At 49.4% G+C, this 17,425-nt stretch overlaps 1 protein-coding gene across 8 annotated transcripts in view; it reads right to left on the reverse strand.

Annotated features, from left to right (window-relative positions):
• Positions 1 to 17,425, reverse strand: part of RAPGEF1 (Rap guanine nucleotide exchange factor 1) — a 205,581-nt gene that overhangs the window by 64,368 nt on the left and 123,788 nt on the right. The window lies entirely within an intron of this gene.

A 17,425-nucleotide genomic window follows, 5' to 3' on the forward strand; every position in this document is an offset into this window, starting at 1 on the left:
ATTGATGCTGAGGGTTTCCTGAGATTTTCCTCCTCCTTCATGTGGCTTACTCATAAGGAACAGCTGCTTTGGCAGAGGCCAGAATCCACACGCAACTTCCTGGCTTAAATATCAATCAGGGCAGGAGGGACATGGAAGGTTGGACCTCCCCCCCCCGTAAAACAATTAACTCCTAGATCTTTGGGGTCTTGTCAAACTGGCCACCAGCCATCGACACGCCCTTCAAGGAATAGTTACACCCGCCATACAACTGGGAAAAGAAAGAGCTGAAAGGGAAAACCATTGAGACAGGTTTCCCAGGGAAAGACGACATCCTGAAGGCCTTGCTGTGGGACTGATATTGTTTCCAACATAAAAATAATATCTGAGAAACCCTCCCCACCACCCAAGACGACAAAAGAGCTTCCTGGCCCATCGCTCAAAATCCACATGAGAAAATTCCTCCGCTTCGACGTTAGCCAAAAACATGAGGCTTTGCAATGGCAACTGTCAGATTCATTTAAAAAAAGTTAGAAACTCATTTACTGCTGCTAGAGTAGGCTTGCAAATAGCCACTCGCCTGATTACCAGTCGGAATCACCTCCAGGCTGCCATGGGGGATGCTTGAAGAATGACCGAAGAATGCTACAGATGACTCAATGGGAGAACAGTATAAGTGGTAGGTGGTAGGCTTCCCTCTAAGGGGCATACTGCGCATGCGCACACCAACCCCTAGGCCCCCGCGCAGCCATTTCTGGTGGGCGCGCAGTCTCTGCTGTGCCCGCCGCCGCCGCCCAACTGCCCAGCGCCCCATTTCCCCAGCCAGGAAGTGAAGGGAAGCAGTGCCTCATTTTCCCCTCACCCCGGCGCCAGGCTGCAGCCTCCCTCCACCCTGGCTGGGCCTCAGCCTCCTCTTCCTCCTGCCAGAGGAGGACAAAGGGAGGAGGATGGGCAGTGGCAGCTCCCCTCTGGCAGCCTAGAGAGACCGGAGGTGGGGTAAAAAAAAAAAAAGGTCTAACCCTTTACTGTGCTGTCGAATTGGTCTAACCCTCCAGTACTGGAGAGACTCGGGGATGAGGCAGTAGCTTAGGAGCATCTCCAGGTAGGGCTGAGAAAGATTCATGCCTGAAGCCTTGGAGAGACGCTGCCAGTCAGTGAGGACAATGCTGAGCTAGATGGGCCAAGGGCCTGACTCGGTAGCCTCCTACGTTCCCACGACTTGCAGCTGTGATCTCAGAACTACTGTCCAAGTTTGGAAAATACACAACACTCCCGCACTGTTCTGTGGTTGGACATTGCAAAAGAGCGTGCATCATGGTGAAGAAACTGCCTTCCAGAGAAGCTTGTCTATTATTAGTAATCTCACCAAGAACCCCAATGAGCTTCCAAGGGATCTGCGATCCATGTAAATACTAAGCACAGCGCACAGCCATGTTATTTTTGTTATTAAAAAGAACTCACTCACTACCAATGGCATAGCAGACACCATGTCCACTTCCTGTATTTACCTGAATCCCAGACTAGGTTTTTTTCAAGTGGTGTGATATTAGAAATCGGGGGAAAGGAAAGGAAAGATCGTGCAGTCGAGTTGGTGTTGACTCCTGGCGACCACAGAGCCATGTGGTTTTTGTGGTAGAATACAGGAGGGGTTGACCATGGCCTCCTCCCACGCAGTGTGAGATGATGCCTTTCAGCATCTTCCGATATCGCTGCTGCCCGATATAGGTGTTTCCCACAGTCTGGGAAACAGACCAGCAGGGATTCGAACCGGCAACCTCTGGCTTGCTATTCAAGTCAGTTCCCTGCTGCGCCATAAGACCATCATCTTAAATTCAGAGGCGTCTTCGCTTTGGGTAAATATGGCAAATGTCTGCAAAGTAAGCTGCACCCTCCTAGCTCCGAATGCAAATTCACAGCCCCAGGTACTGGCCCCAGAAGAAGCGCCCATGGCCATTCCACAATGCCGCCGGCCACCAGCATGGAACAAGGCTCTCTGGGCCCTCCAACTCAGACCTTCCACAATCTGGGCACCCAGTGGAGACCCAGCACACAAAGGCCTCCTTGTGGGAAAGCGCTGCTCACAATGCAGCCACAGTCATCCAGAGCCATCGGGACAAACATTATGGCATTGCACGGCATCTGTTGGATAAACTACCCTGACAAGAGGGGCTTTTAAAACACTAGCCTCATAATTCAGCAGAGAGAGAGAGAGAGAGAGCACGACAAGTGTTATGGCAAGAGTCTAGAGACGTGGCACAAAAGCACCCTGAATGCCACTCAGAGAGGACACAGAGAATCTGCCCTCGCCACCCAGGCCGTGAACCAGCCACTTCCCATCCCCACCACGTGCATCTCTGCCCTGTCCTTTGTCACTCGTGCTGAAGTGCAGGTCTTGACTAATTTTATTGGGATTCAGGAGCCACTCCAAAAATTTAGAAGCCAGACATGGGACAAAATTATCAGACGTTAACTAGTTGCTGGCAGGATTCTCTCTCTGCCCTATCTTGGAGAAGATGCCAGGGAGGGAACTTGGGACCTAGATGCTCTTCCCAGAGCAGCTCCATCCCCGAAGGGGAACATCTTACAGTCCTCATACATACAGTCGCCCATCCAGATGCAAACCAGGGTGGACTCTGCTTGGCAAAGGGGACAATTCATGCTTGCTACCACAAGACCCTTGGCCATGCTACCTCCTTCTCTTTTGAAAGTAGAGATGCTGGAGATGGAACCTGGGACCATGTGCTCTGAGCCATGGTCACTATTCTGCACATGGCGCTACCTTATCAATCATCTTGGCTTGACAATGTCCCTCATGCTACCTCTTGCTAAAATATATCGTGCCACCGTACAAGATTGGCCCACGTTTTGACAAGTGAGCTATAAGCAAAGATAGCGATGCCGGCTGGTGGCGGGAGAAGGCAGTGGTGGGCCAGCGGAAGCAGTAGGTGGCGGTGGCCGGTCTGCCCGCCGGGAGGAGGCAGCGGCGGGCTGGCCCAGCCTCTGGGAGCAGGATGTGGCCCTTGCCAGGAGTTGGAGAAGCCGCTGCTAGGGATGTGCTAACGGGTTCGAATTTGAAGGTTCCCAGTTCCCTGCCTGGCAGCATCTCCAAGACAGGGCTGAGAGAGACTCCTGCCTGCAACCTTGGAGAAGCCGCTGCCAGTCTGGGTAGACAATCCTCAGCTACATGAAAACCCCTGCTCACTGGGCAAAAAGGCACCTTTTAAAAATTGTGATTCTCTTTATTGAGCGGGGGGGGGGGGGAGTGACTGGCCCTCTCCACCCCCAGCCCAGCATCCTTCCAGTGGCTGTTGCTGGGGTCTATCTTATGATTCTTTTTAGATTGTGAGCCCTTTGGGGACAGGGAACCATCTCATTTGTTTATTATTTCTCTGTGTAAACTGCCCTGAGCCATCTCTGGAAGGGCGGAATAGAAATCAAATAAATAAATAATCAATCGATGGACCAATGGTCTGACTCAGTATAGGGCAGCTCCCTAGGTTCCTATGTAACTCCTGCTGGGGTGGATCAAAAATCAGGGCTCAATCAGACCCTTCCAGCCCAAAGCATCCTAGCCTGCTTCTGCTGGGGCTCAAGCATCTTAGCTGGAGACACTCTTCACTCACCACAGGGGTCAGCTTTCTGAGATTCCTCAGCTGCTAAGGGGCTGCGTGCAATGGAATGCCTGGCTTGAGCGGGCCCGACACATCTGCAAAACCACATGCTTCAGATTCTTGCCGGGGTTTTTTTTTCCCCAGCAACACCCGAGCACCACTTCCCTGCCAGAAGCTCGATGCCTGGGCAGAGATTCCAGCTCTGCTTCTAGACTACACGGTAACTTTTTTCCACCAGCGACTGACCAAGAGGGCTACTGAGCACCTCCCTTAATAAGATCTGCCATTATCCCCAGGGCTGTGCATACTCTTGCTTTAAACAGGCAGGGAGGAGGAAAAGAACCAAAATTCTGCTGGCAGTATCCATTATGCAAATAAGCACATTTATATACACACGCATAATTTATCCTGCTTCTCTCAGTCACTGGCAGGGGCACAGAATTCTGAAGGGCACTGGAGAGCCGTCCCTTGATCACTGAAAATCTTAATTCAGCTAGAGTTGCCATGAATTTCGGGTCTCACCTGGATTTTAAGCATCTCACCCAGATTGCTTAGCCCACCCAGATTTGCCTGGATTTCAGCTTTCTTTTTCTTTTAAGCTAGAGTTACGGAGCAAAACGTGCAGTTCTACTCAAGAATGATTTCCCAGCCAATTTACATAACGTGCAAATTAGCCACCCGGATTTTGAAAGCCAGAATATGGCAACCCTATGTAACTCAGCCAGACTTTCTCCTCTCCACACCCAGCTTCCGAAGCTCTGTCGACTCGCGCAAGGGCTAGACACTCGTTTTGCTTTACCTTCTTCCTAAATGGCAGTTGTGATTCCTAGGATACTGGTTTTTTGCACACAATGAACCAATTCTGATGGCCGCCTTTATGCGACGCACACTCTTTCCACCAAACCCCACCCAAAACTAGACTGAGTGCACTGCTCCTCTCAAACAGCAAACATTTTAGCTAGCTCTGTGCCAAAGCAAGCGGCCTTCTGCAAGCCAAAGACAGACATAAAGAGAATGATGTCATGGCTTACTCCAGCTTAAGAGAGATGAGCGCATTGCTAGATCAACTTGTTTACAATGGTCTAATTGCCCTGCGCCAGCAAGGAAATATAGCCTCCGGGGACAACTACCGCCTGCGCTTATGCCCCCACGGGCCTTCTCTCAAACTTCTGACCTGGGGGAAAACACCACCGAGAGAAGACATGCATCTAACCCGTATGCCTTCCCTGCAAGTTTCCCCACCTGGACTCTCTTTGTTTAAACCAAGACTGCTGACCTGTCAGCCAGATGCAGTCCCTGAAATGGTTTGATTTGGCCCCCGTTCTCACAACCGCAACTAGGGAAGGAGAAGCTGGTCTGGTGGTAGCAAGCATTAATTGCCCCCTTTGCTAAGCAGGGTCCACCCTGGTTGCACATGAATGGGACACGACTGCAAGATATTCCCTTAGGGCAGTGGTTCTCAATGTGTGGGTCCCCAGATGTTGCTGAACTACAACTCCCAGCATCCCTAACCAAAGGCCAATGGGGCTAGGGATGCTGGGAGTTGTAGTTCAGCAACATCTGGGGACCCACACGTTGAGAACCACTGCCTTAGGGGATGGAGCTGCTCTGGGAAGAACACCTGCAGACTTACACGTAGAAGGTTCCCAGTTCCCTCCCTGGCAGCATCTCCAGGATAGGGCCGAGAGAGACTCCTGCCTGCAAGCCTGGAGAAGCCGCTGCTAGGGATGTGCAAACGGGTTCGAATTTGAACTAGTTCAACATCGAACATGCCCAGTTCGATACCGAACCACCCTCGAACCGCACCGGCGCTTGTCCAGCCTGATCTCAGACCGAACAACCCCAGTTCGGGGGGTTGTCTATGATACAGATATACTAGCTGGCCCCGCGCAGAACATTTGTTTAAAATATTAAGTGAAATATATTAAACAAATGTTCTGCTAGGATTTTATCTCCTCAAATGCTATCTGGTGTTTGTTTTCAACAGCACTCCTTGTAAACATCATTAAAGTGCTGATCATTTAGTCACTGGCGTTCCCAATTTCTACGCCTGACAGCTTTAGTTTAAGATTCCAGCATGTTTCCAAACACAAAGGGGGAGGAAAAGTCAAACTGGGAAGTTTCCAAAGAAAATCGCTTAATACTATCCGGCGGCTTTAAGAATGAAAGCTCGTCTCACTGGAGGCTGGACAGTTGAGCTGCTTCTCAACTCGTGGGAGGAATTTGGCTGCCGCAGGAGAATCCTATCCCACCCCCCAAAAAAACAAGCCCAGAAAAGACATTCCAGGAATTCTTCAGGCACGTTGGACCTCGGGACCAAAGACGTCTGCTCCTGCTTCCCAAGAGGAGGCTCTTTCTAGGCAAACTGGAAGAAAAACTACATCTGAGAAAACCATGGGAGAGCAAGAGAAAAGGGGTCCGGAGTCTGAAGGGGCGTCTAGCGTAAAAACACACTTCCTAATAAGACCGTTAGGGAAACTGAGGGTCTGGGGATGGGAGCCCTACACACCGTTGGGCATGTTTTGAATTTGGGCATGCACATCAGAGCAAAAAAGAGAACGGTAACAGAAGACTTGGCACTCAATCTCAGTTTCTCGTTTGTAAAACAGGAATACTGCACATCTAAACTGTAGGCCGGCTACTCATATTCCCCCCACTTTCACGTTATTTGGGGGCAATGAATCCTTGCCCCACAAAAAAAGCATGCTATCTGTGCAGTAAGCCCCGGAACATTCGGGACAAGCTGTCCCAAGTCTGTCCACAGATTTCCCCAGCTGCTGGAAGCTACCACTTCAGATGAATAATTCACTTTACAGCTGCTTCTAATGTCAGACAACTGGAAATGCAGACTCTGGCCCATGCATTTTTCAGAGAGGTGGAAAACAAGACTGCTAAAAAATGCAACAGCTATCTATGCTTATGTAATCTCTGTCTCTCCCCCAGAACATCTGAGTCCCCCGAGGCCAACAAAACTTGCATGCATTTGGCGTATCTTGAGTTCAAACCCGTCGCCTGGCAGCTGCTCAAGATGGCTTTCATTGGTGGAAATTATCTGGTGCTTAAGCGTTCTAGAAGCATTTCTGCTGAAGCCGCCACACTTTTGTGCTTATGGCAGGAAGCCTCTACTAATACACCAATTTTCAACAGAAGTTTCCAAAGTGATTTACATAGAAAACAAACAAACAACAAACAAAGATGGTTCTCTGTCCCCAAAGGGATCACAATCTAAAAAGAAACATAAGGTAGGACACCAGCAACAGCCAGGGATGCTGTGCTGGGGACGGATAGGGCCAGTTGCTCTCCCCCTGCTCAAGAAAGAATCACCACTTTTAAAAAGGTGCCTCTTTGCTTAGTTAGTACGGGTCTGAGAACCCAAACTTTTATTTTAAAATAGCCAATTTTCTAGTCATCACGGCCCATAATAAAGGTGAAGTTGTGCCGTCGAGTTGGTGTCGACTCCGAGCGACCACAGAGCCCTGTGGTTTTACGGGAGGGGTTTCCCATTGCCACCTCCCGCGTAGTACGAGGTGATGCCTTTCATATGTGGCAAGTGCACCGTTTGAAAGAGGGGGAGGAGGAATCTCAAGGGCTTCCAAGGAACTGTGGGTGGTACCAGGCAAGTGACTGTTTATAGATCTGACTTAGCAAGATGGGGAAACGCAACACGGGGCTTTTCAAATTCAGAAGGTGGTGGGAAGGGGAAGCCAAGGCTGAAACCCCTGCTCAGTTAGGAATTTCCCTGTGCGGCAACCATGCCCAAGATGACTCTCCCGTGGAGAGGAGTCGTGACGCTAAACACGACACACACTCAAAAGCACTTTGGGCACTAAGTGTGCTCTGGAAATAAGAGCACCCTTGTGGCCTCGAATACATCACACCCACACTCACACACACACACCCACACACCCCAAATTCCCTTCACAGCTGAGTCTAATCAATTCAGACCAAGCATGGAAATGCCTAGCCGGGTGCCTTCCTGCCAGCTTAATGAAAACGACATGTAAATCAAGAGAATATATGATTATGCAAATACAACCACAGCTGTCCGGCTGACCATAAATTTCCCGCAAACAACTCCCCGGCATCAAGCAAGTTGCCTTCGTCCCCAGCTCACTGGAGACAGTCGGAGCTATCATTTAAACTGGTCCTGTCTGGTTGGAGCTGGTTGGCTCCACAACTCACAAGGATGACCTCCTACCGAGTGAGGAAAAGGTGTCCCTTGGGTCAGTGCGACTGCAGACTTGGAAGGTGGCATTTGCTTTGTCCAGCAAGATGCAGCGTGGTTTAGAAGCACATGGGTATGTTCCTGATGAATGTACTGGACGTGGGCATGGTTCAAACCAAGAATGCTCACTGGATAGGCCTGGGAATGTTCCCATGGAAGGGTCGGTTCACTCATGCAGCAATATGTGTGGAAATGAGTTAGGTGTCTTAATGGACCACGAATTGGAGATGAGCCAGCCAGCAGTGTGGTTTACATAGAAAAAATAAATAATAAACAAGATGATTCCCTGTCCCAAAAGGCTAACAATCTAAAAGGAAATACAAGGTAGACACCAGCAACAGCCACTGGAGAGATGCTGTGCTAGGGCTGGATAGGGCCAGTTGCTCTCCCCCAGCTAAATATAAGAGAATCTCCACTTGGAAAGGTGCATCTTTGCTCAGTTCGCAGGGTTGTGTCTAAGGCTGCATTAACAGAAGCAAGGCACCCAGATCACAAGAAGTCACCAGCCTACTCTATTCTGTGCTGGTCAGAGAACTCACTTGAAGAAGAACTGTGTCCAATTCTGAGCACTGCATCTGAAGGACAGCATTGATCAACTGGAATAGGGACGGAGCAGGGCAACGAAGATGGTGAGGGCTCCAGCCTCCTAAAAACCACATGCTAAATAGGAAAGCTGGGGTCAACACTGACGAGGCAGAATGAGGCCCAAGGAGGTGGGGATAAGGCTGCCAGATCTCTAGTGGTGGTGACATGACCAGAACCACGAGAACACAGAAGCCAAGAGATAAAAGAAGTGGGAGGTCAACTATAACAAAGGCCGGAAGATCCACAAGTAGTGCAGATAGAAAACCTTAGATTCTGCCGAAAGATGATCACGGGAAATACAAGCTAGGGCAGTTTTTATTACATCATTCCAAGAGCAAAAGCCAGGCTGGAAACTCCAGAGTTTCTCCTCTCAAACTCTCATCCGGCCTGAATGGAAGCTGTCAGGTTGGGTTAAAGGGGCCAGTCCCATAGGGCAACGCGTTAGTTTGAGCCAGACATTGATCTTATTTAACCAGGCTCGTGCCTCTAATGAGACTGAGCCCAACTCCATATGGAGAGCAGCATTGGGGACACAGCGTGATACTCCAAAGATGGCTTTTCTAAAGCTTTGACTGGATCACCTCCTGGGGGGAGAAAATCCTTGTTAAACACAGGACTGTGATCCATACAACAGTTGAGCAACGACCCTGTTATCCTGGAACACTCTCACCCCGGAAGTAATACCGGAGAGCTTTCACCTTAGCCCGGCTTAATGTGCTGTTCTCAGCTGTACTGAAGGGCAGAATTCTCCAAATTCCTTAAAAAGATCGGATTTATCCCCTGCCAGATGGGGGAGGTTGAAACTCTGGACCATGTGATATTGTATTGCCAGTTTTATAGAGACATTCGTGTTTGTGTTTTATAACCGCAATTTTATAGAAATCTCCAGGCAGGTCAGATAAACTGTATACCTCTCTTCCTCTTTCAGACGTCAACATGGACATTACTCTTAACCTTGCAGAATTTTGCTCCAGGGAGCCAGATGGTTAGATCTGTAATTTGATTCCCCGTGGAAGTGCTGGTCTCCGAGTATTGATTTAGTGTATCCGTAATATTGTAAACGGATGTGATGAAGGCTTATACGCTGTCTTGGTTTTTCTGTAACTCTGCATTTTCCCCCTTGTTTCTGTTTGTTTCCTGGTCTCGGACCGTAATAAACTTAATCTGAATCAGTTTGACTCCATACCCAGTTGGTGGAATCCAGAGATGGCGTTTAGGAGACCTTATGCCAGGGGTGCCCAGCCCAACCTGAGGCTCTCCAGCTGTTGGACTACAACTCCCATCACCCCCAGTTGCTGCTTACTGCAGCTGGGGGTGATGGAAGTTCTAGGCCACCAAGGACAAAGGAAGCCCAAAATTGCTCCATATTTTGGCAATCTAAAATCTGCATGTTCCTGGCAAATTTGCCTTGCCAAATTCTCTTTGGATCTAGGAGCCAGCCCCCAAAATTTAGGAACCAGACAGTGGACACCTGACAAAATTCCTGGGCTTAGAGATGGACACTGTGGAGGAAGAGGGTGAATGAGCTTCTCTTTATCCCTTTTCCAAGTGACCTATTTAGAATAGGAAAGAGACTAGCTGGGAGAAGTCAATATTTTATTAAACAACTCTGCCCCTGAATATCCTAGTCTAGGGGCCAGAGTTAAATCATTAGGCAAGCTGATACGATCTGTCTACTTGTTCTGAAATTTGGAAATTTCCTTTCCAAAATCCCAAGTGTGCCCTTCCAAGGAGATGTATAAATACGAGTACCGAAAAGCGTCAGAAGGCATCAACTTTGTTCTGCAGCTGCTCTTGCTTTTGTTATAGTAATTGCCCCACACCCCACTGCATGCAAGGCGCAATGGCAGGATGGAGGGGTTTCAGGGGCAAGCCGAGAGCGGAGTGAGGGAACCAGGAAATGCTGGAGGTCGGCAGTGACCTTTTGCACGGAAAAGAGGACCGCTGAGCCCCTTCCCACGGCTCGGACCGATCCAAATGAGTCAGCTGGGACTGGTCTTGTGGCCGCAAGCATGCATGGCCCCCTTTGCTAAGCAGGGTCTGCCCTGGCTGCATATGAATGGGAGACTAGATGTGTAAGCACTGGAAGAGATTCCCCTGAGGGGATGGGGCTAGGGATGTGCACGGAACCGGCGGGGGCCGGTTTGAAGGCGGGACAACTTTAAGGGCAGGGGAGGGTGCACTTACCCCTCCCTCCGCTCCCCCCCCCACTGGCGCTCCGTTTGTAAAGACCCCATCAGAACGTCAGCATACCGTCCCCTCCTTGGCCCGAAGTGGCAGGCGCACAGGCGCCCGTCGGGTGTGTGCATGTTGCGCTTGTACACCCAATGTGTGCACAAGTGAGCATGATGTGCACATGTGCCCAGCATGCGCACATGTGCCCACCACTTCCGGCCAAGGAGGGGACGGGGTGGCAGGGAGGTATGCTGACGCTCTGATGAGGTCTTTACAAATGGAGCGCCGGCAGGGGGAAAGCAGAGAGAGGGGTAAGTGCACCTTCGGCCACCCTGTTGTCCCACCCCTGTCTTCAAGGCTCTGAACTGGCCAGGGTTCGAACCTGTTCGGAGGCCTGGAAAAGCGCCTCCAAACTGGTCCGTGCACATCCCTAGATGGGGCTGCTGAGGGAAGAGCACCTGCCTGCTTGCACGCAGAAGGTTGCGAGGGTGTGTGGAGCGCCCACCCAGAGAGACGGAGCCAGGAAGTGTCCCCATCAGGAGAAAGTCTTACCCCACTTTAGATACGAAGAATTGTCGCACCTTACGACTGACAGGTGGTTATGCAGTTTCTCACAAGGAAGTGAATTCCAGATAGGTCACTCCGAGGTCTTGGAAATGGTGAGCAATACCTTCAACCGGCGAATGGGCGAGAAAGGCGAGGATCACCCACCCAGAGTCAGAAGGAGAAAGAGAGGACTAGTGTCCAATATAGCAATCCCTGAACCATTTCAAGGCCCAACCATAGGGTGGTTAGGAACACAGGAAGCTGACATATACCGAGTCAGAGCATTGGTCCATCTAGCTCAGCATTGTCTTCACAGACTGGCAGCGGCTTCTCCAAGGTTGCCGGCAGGAATCTCTCTCAGCCCTACCTTGGAGATGCCACCAGGGAGGGGACTTGGAATCTAGATGCTCTTCCCAGAGCAGCTCCATCACCTAAGGGGAATATCTTCCAGTGCTCACATTTCTAGTCTCCCTTTCAAAGGCAACCAGGGGAGCTTAGCTAAGGGGACAAGACTGTGGCATCTCTCTGTACAAGGTACTGCTCTGAGCTGACCTCCTTCCCACCAGGAACCCAGACCAGAGAAATGCAGCACTCCCCTGAAGGCAGGTATCTGTTGACTCTTTTACTCTTTAAGTAAACCTTTTCAGGTGTCTGGCTCCAGTTTTAAACCGAAGGTTGGAAAACACTAATCTAATAACACACCACTAGGCCAGCCCCTTGACTTTAATTTTTTTTTAAAATTATAAATAATGTTCTTGTATCCAAAAGTTCACATTCCAAGAGATCAGGCAGAATATTTTCAGCCTGAACCTAGCAGTCAGATTCCAAACTAAACTGTTGATTTCCCCTTAAGCTCTTCCTGACATGACAGTTGCCAAGTTTGTTTGTTTTTTAAAAAAAGTTTTCTAAGTATGAAGTAGATTCCTCAGGCTATTTTAACACCATTTTGGACCACAAATGGGTGGAGATTTCCTAGATTTGTGAGGACAACACAGCCTACAGAAGGCATCACAGAGAGACTGTTCAGACCGTTCAATTTCACCATTCAGAACTGGTGAGCTGGTGGTGGGAAAGGCAAGACACATATTTACAAATAAAAGGAACCAGCGTTTGAACACAGCTGTACAGAAATTAACTAATCCATGCCCCCCCCCCAGCACAGGACCTCCAGTGACTGTTGCTGGTGTCTGTCTTGTGTTTCTTTTGAGATTGTGAGCCCTTCGAGGGCAGGGAGCCTTCTTATTTATTTATTATTACCGCCCTGAGCCATTTTTGGGAGGGCAATATATAAAAAACAAACAAACAAACAAATAAAATAAGTAGTAGTAGTAGTAGTACCACCACCCCCTGTGATTTTCACAGTTCTGGCTTTGACCCTTTGAGCAGTTACTCTTGCCAGGAAGGGCAATTTCTCTCCATTTAAGACAGAGCAAATCTAGGACTTTTGGTTGAAAGGAGCTCATACTAGAAAGACACTTGGAGACCCATCTATTGCAACCCTCCAAGGCAGGATCTTTCCTGTGTAGCAGCTGAGCCGGGGCTGCTTGCTGCCACTCGCAGCAATGGGCTGGCAGTCCCCAAACAGCAACGGGGTGGGCGGGCAAAAGGAGCCTCCGAAGCCCAGAGCCCTGCAAAACAGAAGCCCCAAAGGAACCAAGCCCAACAACGGCCTCGCCGGCCCCAGGGGTCTGACCAGCCCCGGCCCAGCCACAGCTCCTGCTCCAAGGGCAGAGCAAATTATGCGTTCGGGATAAAGGCGGACATTTCTTGCCAAAGGGCCGGCAGTTTGCACCAGCAGATATTTTTAGAGGGATTGTTCCTCTTCTCTTTGATCGAGGGCCCAAAAGGACTGCCCACACCCGGAAAATAAATTTAGAAATTGTTTCCAGTTTCAGCTTTTCTGTGGAGGCCCGAGGCAGCTGTCTTGCATGCCGCGAGACTCCAGCTGTCTCTTTTCCCTTCGGCCCCACCCCACGCTCAAAACCTCCTTTCCCTCCTCCTCTTTCCCCCCGACAGGCACCTGCATGGTCCCCCAAGGAGCCCACAGGCTGTTTCCAACACCGGCCGAAGCCTCCCCGACCCATCGTAAAAGCCCCGCCAAACTCCAGCAGGGCGCATACATTTCGCGGCCACGGCTTGCCCACCTATTCAAACCAGGCCAAGCCTTCGCTTTAGCACAACATACCATCAGACTCGCCGACACCGGAACGAGACGGAGGTCGGTCGATTGCATCGGGCAGACCCCAACAAAGACAGCTACACGGACAGTTTCCAATTGGTGCACCACCAGACTACCAGAGCACCATGCGAAAATAAGCACATTGTAGAATCAAACGGACACCTAAAGCTTCCACCCACGGAGGAGGAGGCCAGTTGCCTCTCTGCGTGATTTACTGCTCTGGCCTCGCTTCCTTCTAACCCGCCCCTGCCAGCAGGCGGTAATTTTGCCACCTCTCGGCATCAGCGGCAGCTGGATTATGCAACCAGCCCTGATCCAGAAGCAGCGCCAGACCAGGGTCCCCTCGAACAGGGATCCCCAGATGTTGTGGACTACAACTCCCAGAATCCACCGCTGCAATGGCTTTGGCTTGGGGATTCTGGGAGTTGTAGTCCACAACAGCTGGGAATCACGGGTTCCCTATCTTCTATCTGTGTTCCCTCTCCGCTGGACTTCCTAGCTTCAAGGTGGACTGCCTTTAAGTCTCTGCTGCTCCATTCAGGAGGCACATGCAGAACAGTGACTCTATTGAAGCAATGGTGGATATTATTATTATTATTATTATTAATTCGATTTCTATACCGCCCTTCCAAAAATGGCTCAGGGCGGTTTACAAAGAGAAATAAAACAAATAAGATGGCTCCCTGTCCCCAAAGGGCTCACAATCTAAAAAGAAACATAAGATAGACCCCAGCAACAGTCACTGGAGGTACTGTGCTGGGGGTGGAGAGGGCCAGTTACTCTCCCCCTGCTAAATAAAGAGAATCACCACGTTAAAAGGTGCCTCTTTGCCCAGTTAGCAGGATACCTTTGAGGGCAGTGAGACACGCCTCTTTGTAACTCAAAACAAGGCAAATACAGCAGAAACCTTATTTCATGCTTATTGGACACCTCCAAGAATGCTTAATAAGGGATGGTTGCAGACTTCTAGATGTTGGAGGGGTAATTTGTATGAGGGTACACTTACGCATGTCACCTTAAGTCACACAGCGGGGAAATGCTTGACTAACAAGCAGGAGGTTCCTGGTTCGAATCCCTGCTGGTACTATATTGGGCAGCAGCGATATAGGAAGACGCTGAAAGGCATCATATCATAATGTGCGGGAGATGGCGTGGTGTAGTGGTTAGAGTGCTGGACTAGGATCGGGGAGACCCGAGTTCAAATCCCCATTCAGCCATGAGACTTGCTGGGTGACTCTGGGTCAGTCATCTGGGCTCCTTGAGAAAGAGCGGGAATGAATGAATGAATGAATAAAGGTAGACCCCTCCTGAATTCTACCAAAGAAAACCACAGGGTTCTGTGGTCGCCAAGAGTCGAAATCGACTCAATGGCACACTTTACTTTACACTTACGCATATGGTCTGGTCCTGTATGGTTATTGTGCCATTTTGGCTTGAAATCCATCAGACTGTGAACATGGCTTTGTAGCAATAATCAGTGCCTGTCAAGGACGTCCATGTCTTGTTGGGGTACATCCCCAGCCTATGGAATCTAGCACTACCTCAAGAATTGTGGATTCTTCGTGTTTGAGGTGGGAGGATTGCCAAAAGGATCATAATATGGCACTGGGAGGACAAATTTACTCCTGAATTGCAACAACTTTGGATAACTGACACGTGTTCCTTGTCTGCATTTGAACTGGGTGTTTTTTCTCCCTGCGGAAAGGTAAAGAAGAGGAGTTTTCAGCAATTTGGTCGAATTTCAATGAGTTGTTTATGTTTTACGAACATCGGAAGTTTATGTTGCTGTTTAGGAACATCGGAAGTTTATGACGTTATGTTGTTGTTTGTGTTTTAGGAACATGCCGTATACTGAGTCAGACCATTGGTCCATCTAGTTTAGTATTGTCTACACAATAACAATAATAGATTGTGGCTGGGAGTGATGGGAGTTGTAGTTCATCAACATCTGGAGAGTCACACAATGTTGGCCCCTGCTCTAGAAGTAAAAGTTGCAATGTAGGCTGCCACCACGGGGGGGGGAGGAGTGTTTCTCGCCATTCTAGATGTCCAAAGAACACTTTTCTAGAGGGAGCAAGTGTCCACAAGATCACTTCCTGTGCCTCAAGAAGCCTTTTAGGCTGCAATCCTCTGCACGCTTCCTTGGGAATAAAGCCTATTAAACTCGGCAAGACTTGCTTTTGAGTAAACATGCTTAGGATCTGGTAGTTAACTTGCCCACACCATTGGGGTGGCTGAGCAGTCGTCAAAGGCAGCCTTCAAGAACATTCACGTAAGCAAATGACTCTCGCATGAAGCTACTTCGCTGCCTACCCAGCAGGCATGAGAAAGGAAACCACCACCAACCTGTAGGCAGGCCAGCAGCTATTTACAAGCCTAACAAAACAATAACAAAAGAGGAAATACGAAATATATAAAAATGTAAACCGCCTTGAGTCATTTTTGGAAGGGCAGTATATCAATCAATCAATCAATCACCTAACACCCAAAACCCAATTAAAACAATAAATAAAACTCAACAATTAACACAATTTTAAAATCATAACAATTTAAAATCGCATTAACAAAAAACATCTTTAAAATAGTTTTAGCAAAAGGCCTGAGAAAACAGGCAAGTCTTAAGTGGTTTTTCAAAGGCAGCCAGAGATGGAGACGGCTCTTCCATTGAGAGGGATCAAATTCCAAGGCCCCGGGGCAGCCCCAGAGAAGGCCCGGTCTTGCATAGCCCAAGGAGTCAGTGGCAGCCATAAAGGAACCTCTCCATGTGACCTCAATAAGCAGTGGGGCTCATGACAAATGATATAGAGTTTTATACACATATAAAGTTAGTTAGCCTGCAGCCTTCCAGGAGGAACTCTACTCGCAATGAGATAAACATTCCACTAGTTTCTTGGTACAGGAACACAATAGTCACCTAATGGCACAGCGGGGAAATGACTTGACTAGCAAGGCAAAGGTTGCCAGTTCGAATCCCCGCTAAGTTTCCCAGACTATGGGGGGAGAGAGGGGACATTTCTATCGGGCAGCAGCGATATAGGAAGATACAGAAAAGCATCATCTCATACTGTGCGGGAAGTGACAATGGTCAACCCCTCCTGTATTCTTCCAAAGAAAAACCACAGGGCTCTATGGGTGCCAGGAGTCGACACCGACTCCACGGCACACTTTACCGACAGGACTTGGAAGCTGGCTGCAATGCTAGCCAAACCTCCCTTGTCCTCCAGGATTTCCTTCCAGCACCATATTGCAAGAAGCCAGATTCCAAGCTCAAGAGCCAGGGCAAAACTCAAGAGTTGGAAACCAGCCAGCCCAGAATCGCTCCGCCTTCAACGCGCGCAAGGACAGGCAGATCTGCGCATCGCCGTTCAACGGGCACGGAGCAGCAGCACAGCAGCACACTGTTACTGTACATCCCCCCAAGGAAGGTATCTAGCGAGTCCTTACACCACGAAACACAATACAACATTGATTTCTCTGTGCTAATTAAGTGCTACATAATGAAACCAAATAAATTCGCCGCTTGATTTGCAAAACACTAATTGAATCTTTAAATATAACACCCCGGCGACACCAAAAAGCCGCGGTAAACAGCAACAACTGAAAATCAGACCAGACCTTCAGAAGTCCAGGGAGCCAATACTGCGTCTGTACAAACAAGCGGAAGGCTGCCGGTTTGAATCCCCGCTGGTGCTATATCGGGCAGCAGGGATATAGGGAGATGCTGAAAGGTATCAACTCATACTGCGTGGGAGGAGGCAATGGTCAACCCCTCCTGTATTCTACCAAAGACAACCACAGGGCTCTGTGGGCGCCAGGAGTCGGCACCGACTTGACGGCACACTTTACCTCACCCTTCCAAAGAGGACACTGCTTCCCAGCCTCTCCTTATTCTGGACACAGATGGCAAACCCTAGCCAGACCCAACACCATAGAAAAGAAGGAATGCAAAGAGTACACGTTCCCCCCTCTCTCATACACAGGGTGGTAGAGTGAAGGATTTCCCAGCTTTGGAGTCCCCCCAGATGTTGCTGAACTTCAACCATTGTTCAGGGACCAACATCACCTTCAGCCATTGTTCAACATCACCCACTGCCAGGGATTATGGGAGTTGTAGTCGAACAACAT

This window comes from Hemicordylus capensis, chromosome 17 (genome assembly GCF_027244095.1).
Source record: "Hemicordylus capensis ecotype Gifberg chromosome 17, rHemCap1.1.pri, whole genome shotgun sequence".
NCBI lineage: Eukaryota > Metazoa > Chordata > Lepidosauria > Squamata > Cordylidae > Hemicordylus > Hemicordylus capensis.